We start from the raw sequence: 8,456 nt of genomic DNA, 5'->3' as shown, positions 1-8,456 counted from the left end.
TATAAAACACATTTTACTAGGCACTGATATGTTGCAAAGACTGTTGACTCAGAACAATGAAAATTTAAAAACAACTTCAACAATGGATATACTAAGTTCCCTATGTAATAGAATATTAATTATTAGTACATAGTTTTTCAATTTAACTATTTATAACTTTTTATTGATTGAAAGAAAGGCATATCCTTATTATCCAATGCTATTGATGCTCCCAAAGTTAATATAGGTGTTTGCAAATATTAAACTGTGGGGAGTTTTCATAGTGATTAGAAGATACCACACTTTACAGAAGAAAGAATATAACTGAGAAACTAGAAGTGAGAAGTCATTGACCTGGCCATAAACCTTCATAAAAAATTTAATATAAAATATTTTAAGAAAAATGGCAGCTTCTCCGATAGGACAAACATTTAAGGTAAACAGTAAAGGTTGCCCTCTGCAGTCACTGACTGAAGCGAATAATGAATACAGTAGAAACATATATAGGTGCAGCAAGAATTGAGGTGGTCATCCTAAAAATGCTTAGTGCAGAAATTGTGTGAATCTTTGGAAAAGGATGATAAGTTATCTTTTCCAATATTGAGTGGAGAGAAAATTAACACAATGGAACCTGCACATTGGAAATAAAGTTCACAAGGAAAAACAAAACCGATTATAGGAATGGGAAATTTCCAGGAACTGAAAAACTTTTCTACCCTGGGCATAGATGAAGGCTTTCCATACAGTCTAGCCATTCCAAGTAAAAAACGAGAACACTAGCAGTAAATTCCTGGTAAAGAAAAAAGAATATGTCTTATCTGAAAAAAATCAGTTTTGACCAAATGTTTACAGAAACTGATCATGTTAAAAACAATAACAACAACAACAAAAACACCAGGAGCTCCCATGTGATGACTCAAACAGTGGAATTTTGTTTTTATTGATGTTAATAAAACTTGCTTGTGTTTATTAACTAAAAAAACGTAAATTTAAACAGTAATTTTCACCAAGTAAATTTTAATGCATACCAAATTATAATGATTACTATTACTTTATATTTTGATTTAAAATATACAGATGATTGCTTGGGGAGGCAAAATCAGCTTTTTTTTTTGGAGATATGGCTTCTAAGATGTGACTACCCATTTTCTACTAGGTGGACATTCAGTTACATAGATGCAAACTCAGCAAGTTGGAGACAATTAAGGGAACATGGGTATAGGGGTAAAATTTTATGGAACAGAAATGGGTGAGTTTGATTCAATTGTGTTATATACATGTATTAAATTCTCAAAAATATGTATCTTCATTGATTATTTTATTTAGTCCCCACATATAAGCATAAGATTTTTGTGGACTGTGTTAAGGTTATCCTTCTGTTCTTCAAATACTGATTTCTCTTCCTTCATATTTTTTTCTATCTGGATAGGACATTGTAATGCTTATATCAAGAATCACTTAAGTTTATGCTAACAATTCCTACCATTAATTCTTGCCTTGTCAATAAAAGTTGATCACCAGAGCTAGAGATGGAACTCTGAAAAGACAGGGCAGACAACATGGCTGCTAGCCTTACTGGGGTTTCAGCAGGCAGGGAATTTGAATATGATTTTCTCACCTGGTTGTTCAGGGTAGCAGTAGGTCTTCTGGGAATCAGGCAGGCCTTTGGCCCTGGAAATGGAGTGCAGATATCAGATTGCAAAACATTATTTTAAAGGTATAACTATTAGCCTACAAATTCAGTAACTAAATTAGGTTAGCTACTTCAGAGGTCTTTATGGACAGTTTTTCATCATTTTATATTTCAGATCCAAAATTACACTCCTTCAGTATTTAGTTTTTGTTTTCTCTGTCCCCTTGGGAAAAATTAAAAAAAAATCCATATGTACTCTGAAAAGCTACTTTTAAGATCTCTAATCATTTGTAACATTTTATTTTCAGTAAGTATTTGCAACATGAATATTTATGAAGACTTCAGAGAATTTATGCTTCAGCTTTGTTTGCTGTTGCTATGAAAGAAAGTAACTTAGGGGAGAAAGTATTTATTATAGTTAATTCAATATTTAAGTTCATTATAAGAGGGAAATCGCAGGTTTAGGTATGTCAGTAACTGGTATCATTACATTCATAATCAAGAGTAATGGGAATGAGTTAATGAATGCTCGCTCACTTTACTGTCTCCATTAATGCAATCCAGGATCCCTTTTCCAGGGAATGGTGCTACGACCCCCCCCCCAAATGAATGAACATTTCTACCTCATTGGGAATAATGACAATAATCTTCACAGACCACCTGATTTAGATATTCTTTTAATGACTCTCTTTCCAGGATACTCTATATTATATCAAGTTGAAAATTAAAAGTAATCATCCTATCTTCTAATTTTTAGATATCTTTGCTGTTCATATTCTCTCTCTCTCTCTCTCTCTCTGTCTCTCTCTCTCTCTCTCTTTCCCTCTGTGTGTGTGTGTATGTGTGTAAGAGAGAGAGGGAGAGACAGAGAGAGAGAGAGAGTACATGCATGTCCTCTGTGTGTGTTTAATGTATGTGATCCATATGCCAAAATTCAAAGGTACCAGTGTCAGTGCATGTACATGTAGATGCCAGAATAGAATATCTGGTGTCTTCTTCTTTCACTCTTTGCCTTATCTATGTCTTATATGCATGAGAAAGAGTCAATAACACAGAACCTCACTGATGTAGCTCAGCTGGTCACCCAGTGTGCTTACAGAATGCTACTCTTTCTGCCCCTCTGGCTTTTATTTGGATTCTGCAATGGCAAAATCTGGACTTCATCCTTGAAGCACAAGCACTCTTATTCACAGAGCCACCTTCTAATTGCTATTTGCTTTTCCCTTAACATCAATCACTTTATTTTTGTCATCAACATTCACTAATATTATGTTAGTGACATTATTTCCAATTTTGTGTAATGTGTACTGATATTCAATCTAACTCCTTATCAAATTCAGGTTCTTATTAATTTCCCTACACTTTGAAGAAGAATTTATGCAATTTTTTCTTTTTTATTTTCATTTGTTTCATCTATATCTGAATATGAAAATTGTACATACTAGCTCTGCTCTCCGTGGTTTTGCCTAGACAGGGAAATTTCGATCATGTTGTCTGTTGAAAAATTTTGTCCTTTTGGGTTTCTTATTCACATGCGATATTAAGGTTAGAAGTGGATCCCTTTATCACAAATATGTCTTTCCTGTCATTTTATTTTTCTTAAAAGCACAAAAAATGCTTCAGTTGTGCTCATCTCTCCCTTCTGCATATAGAGAAAAATAGAATCAGGTGGGTTTTTTTTTTTTCAGAATCACTTGTAAATCCCTAATTTCATCTTTTGATAATAAAACATTTTAATTTTTTTCTTAATAAATTTTATGTAATTATAAAATGTGGATGGATATAACTGACCTTGTAGTTAGTATAAAATATTGATAAAACCAAAATGCTGGAGATATTAAAAATATTGTGGAAACCTACTATTTCATAGGAAATTTTTAAAAATGGAAAAAGGCAATAACTTTCTGATTCGATTTCTTATCCATTCCACACATTCAAACTCATATCTACAACCAATGTTGAAACCAAGAAGCCATTTTTAGACATGTTATAGAGCCTAGAATTATTACTATTACTATTACTATTATTCTAGTAAATAGATACATTATTAAACTGACTCAGTCTCTTATCCTGATACTCATAGATTAGCATATTTATCATCCCTCATAACAACAATCCTCTTTTATTAGTAGATGGTAATTTACACAGTGACTTACAACTGGTCATGGGAAAGAGACCAAGGGACTGTGGGAAAATCCTTATCCCTAAATGAGAGATATCACTACCTTTCCTCCCTAGGCTCAGGGATCATTGCAGATGCAAGGATGGAAAGACTAAAAGTATGTTTTATGTGCACAGAAGGACAACCACACGTATGAATTTAAAGCAGTTGAAATAGTTTGGACAAAATCCATGTAAAATCAAACCAGATAGAATCCCAGCATAAGGGTGGACATGAAGTCCCAACCCTTTCAGAGAAGCTATTGACAATTTATAGCTACTAGGAGAGAATTTTTTTTCTCTAAGAGTGTAGTTTGGATAACACAGCCATATTTGAAAGCTTCAGGAAAATAAAGACAATACAATGTTTGGTGCATTTGGCAGGAGTGATACATTTGGGAAGCAGATGAGGAGATGAATAGGATTAATACACATTGTATGAAATACTCAAAGAACTAATAAATTTCCATGCCTGAAGGGATGAAAAAGTACCTCCTAGGAGCCATGCACTGTGAACAAAACACCTGTAAAGAGAGTGGTATATACCTCCACATGTCTTGTTGACCAAGGAGCCTTCAAAGCCACCTATACAAAGACCAATAATAGAGGGGAGTGTATTGGTTCCCCACTGTACCTAGAAATTATGATCCTTCTGGTGAAGACATCTTGCACCTTGGTTGGATGATACAGAGAAAGCCAGGAGAATTGAGCTGGAATATATTGGCTAGCTTTCATAGTCTTAGAAGAGATGTTATGTAGTTTAATGCAGGAATAAAACACATTAATGATGTTAATTAACACCATAAGCTACCAAACCAACTCTCTTAATAGAGAGATGGTTTAGCAGGTAAGGGTACATATTTCCTAACCTGAAGACTAAAGTTTAATATCTGGAACCCATATAGTAGAACAGTAGAGCAAGTTGTCATCTGCTCTCTACAGATGTATTGTGGCTCATGTATACAGACACAAATACAACACACACACACACACACACACACACACATACATACATGGCAAGGGGAATATATTTAAATATGATATTTTTAGCAGGTAAGCAAAATGCATTTATTATGGGAAGATTTTTTTTGTTAAATGAAAATCCACTGGAAACCCTGCTCCAAACCCAGACTGGAACACATCAAGGCATTGGGTAATAAGCCATTGCTACTGAAGGTCTATATTAGGTAAAATATTTTTCATTGAAGTAGGGAAGCATTGTTAATATTTTATTAAGCTGTAACTTTCTCAGAGGATATATTTAATTGAACAAACTGGTAAGCTCCAATTAATATAAAATGAAAAATAACACTCATTTAAAAACAATAAAAATGTCTGTAATTTGTTTAGTCTAGTTAGCAAATAATTTGTTATCATTTTCACATTTATTAATTTTAATATCTGTATTAATTTCTTTAATTCAAAATCTCCTAGATTCTGATGAATCTATATGAATTGCATCACATCATATTTTCCAAAAGATTAGTTAAACAATGTTTTGACATTGTATGCATAAAAATCATTATTGGTAAACACAATTCCTGAGATATGTATATAATCCATTTCTTCCAGTCTTCTTGTTCCTCTTACTCAGTGCAGAGCTCTTCTTTCTGATTCTTATTCCTTTAAGGGAAAAGGCTTTTCTTTCAAAAAGCTTTATATTATTCCACAACAAAGTACTAATGATATCAATGCTCTTTGTAACAGAAACTCAACATTCACTTCACCTTTACAGACACCTCTCTGTGGCTTATTACTCTCATATCACGTATCAATTTATAAATCATCCATACTGTTAGCTGTTTCTTCAATTATAATCAACAACAAAGGAAGTATTTCCTATCAATCTGTTGACTTTAACAAAAAAAAAAAAAAACAAAAAACAACTCTTACTTGTGTACTGGTTCTATGTAATCTACTGTTTCACTTACTAACAAAAACAAGTGAAGGGATATTTGTAATTTGAGGGGAAAGCATTCTTTGCCTAAATCTTCAATAAAGAATGAAGTTAGTTTTTGTAATAAAAAAATCAGTGGAATTTTCAAGCTTTAAAACATTTTGAACCATGGTCCTGCATTCAGTTCTCTATGATTAAAGTTATTACTCAACAATGCAATTGCTCTGTAGACTGAAGAAGAATATTTTTCTCATAGCTCATTAAAAGTTTAGTGTTTTCTATAAGTAAAGATTGGTTAGAGGACTTTAAAAACTGATACCAACATCATTCATTTAAGAAGGGGCAATTGTTTCTGCAATTATGTATGCTACACAGATTATACTGATTTGTTTATTTTCCCTTGGGAGGAAACAAGATATACAATGGACACCACTGTAGCCATTCTTCAAGATGAATATATATAGTTAGACAAATAATTTAAGAAAATCTAAAATGTCATCTCGGTGTTCTTTTCTTATGAAGATATCCAGTATATTATTTATCATTGCCAGAAGGAAACCCATAAAGGATTGCATTTCAAATAGCTTAGATAATTTTGTGTTTGAAAATATAAGTAAACATTCATGGTGAGAATTTTAAAATGATGTTAGTTAATTAACCAAGTTATTGGATTGACTAACCATTTAAAAACATTATTTTAGTTCCTACAGAGAAGAACAATTATAAAGTGCTGTCATGGTATAGGTTAATTTACAAACATACATATTTATTTTATTCAGAATTATTTTCCACTATGATGATAATATTTAGAGACAGAAATATACTTATATATGAACATTAGTTGTATTTATGAAATTAAAAAAATCAGAAATCCTATAATATCAACTGATATTGTGGGATATGCAAATCCAAAAAGAGAACAGGCCAAAATACTACTGATATTCAGATACAATTTCATAAAAGTAAACTTTATTGAATTTTCTGTCAGTTCTAATTATCTGTAAGAACAGCAACCAGATTTATATGTCATCAAATCTTCACCAGAAATTATCGAGTGGAAAGACTGACTAATCATTCAGTATGCTAAAAATGTAATGGGAGTTGTTATAGTATATACTTTTTAAAATTATTTATATTTTATCATTGCTTATCATAGCATCTAGTTTTGTTGTTGCTGTTTTATATGCACTTTAACTTTTAACAAAGTATATTGTAAGTTCATTATAAATTGTAAGTTGAAAATAAGCAAATTTCCATTCAAACAAATAAACAAAAGAAACAAAAAATTAAAATATAAAATAAAGGAAAGGCACCCCATATATGAGCCACTTTTTTAAACTATCATTCTCTTATATGCAAAATTCATAACTTTTACCTCTCTCTTCTTTGGTAAATATAATTAACAGTCACCTTTCTTAACCATTAGAAGAAAAAGAAAAATGGAAAATATGTAAATCCTACCACACAATACACACTGAAACATCAAACAAAACAAAACAAAATAACAAAATAACAAAAAATTGACTTTGTTCTCAGGGATGTGGGGACCCTTACATTAATTATGGGTTATCTATTACTTCCGTATTTAATATGCCAAAACAAATTAAATGCTATTTCTCTAAAATTAAATTTTAAATGTTTCTTCATCTTTACAGAGCATTGTCCTTCGGTTTGGCTCTCATAACACAAACTGAGCAGTCAGAAGTCCCTGGACAAACTGAAAATCCCAAGAGAAAATGAGTGCTTATTGAAATCTGTATAACACACTGAGTCCAAATGAGCCCCATATAATAGAAATAATAAACCATGACCATCCAACTACACTCTATCTTTCTTTTCATATAACCTTAAAAGTAACAAACACAAGCATTTACTTTATCAGCTGTCAAACATGGAATGTTTTTAGACAATCAGCAATGCCTGAAAGGAATAATTGGTTTATATTGGTTATGTTTGAAGTTTACACAGTATAAGGTATGTGCAAATGTATTAAACAAAATCATGTTCTTGGTTACTATTGACAGTAATGGAGAATGATCAGAGCCATATGTTATTAGAATATCATTCATCTTAGTGTGTACTGTTTTTCTACATTAATGTCGGAATTAAATGATTATAATATCCTACTAGATGAATATCATTTTATGAGTGCTTAATTTACCTTCAGAAATGGCAAGCTGATAGCCATTGCACAATGGAAACATGGTAGAATAAAGTTGGGTTTCAGCATTTCTCAAAATATTTGGCATATAAATAGAAAACTGAACTTCCTAATTCAACACCATTTCAAAATGTAGTTTAACCTTACAGCCAACATTTTTCCTATGCAGTCTAAACCAACAGTGCCATTCAAGTATCTTATACAGAGTGTTCACATTATCTGTATCCAAGTGATTATTGTACAAATTTTCAAAATAAAAGCTGTGTAACATAATGAACTGAAAACTTGATAGAGAGATTACTATAGTAACCTGTAAAGTTTAAGAAATGATTGCATGTCCTAAGATTTGTGCCTGAGAGAAATCAGAGACTAACAGAATATTCTGATTCACATGGTTTATTGGAGAAAATGTTCTACTCCAGAGAGGGGTTAGTGAAGAATCACAATGAAGAAGGCAGAAGAGAGGTCAACACTGGTGTGCTCTCACCTGGAAATTTGTTTTTCCTATATACCATGAAGAAGTCCTGCGTCCAGGGTCCATCTGAGATGGCTGCTTCTTTAGAAAAATGGGGAGAACATTTAGTACTTAGTGTCAATCAGTCACTACATGAAGCCTGTGTCTATTC

This window comes from Apodemus sylvaticus, chromosome X, assembly GCF_947179515.1.
Source record: "Apodemus sylvaticus chromosome X, mApoSyl1.1, whole genome shotgun sequence".
Taxonomy (NCBI): Eukaryota; Metazoa; Chordata; class Mammalia; order Rodentia; family Muridae; genus Apodemus; species Apodemus sylvaticus.
Note: the sequence above shows the minus strand (reverse complement) of the source record.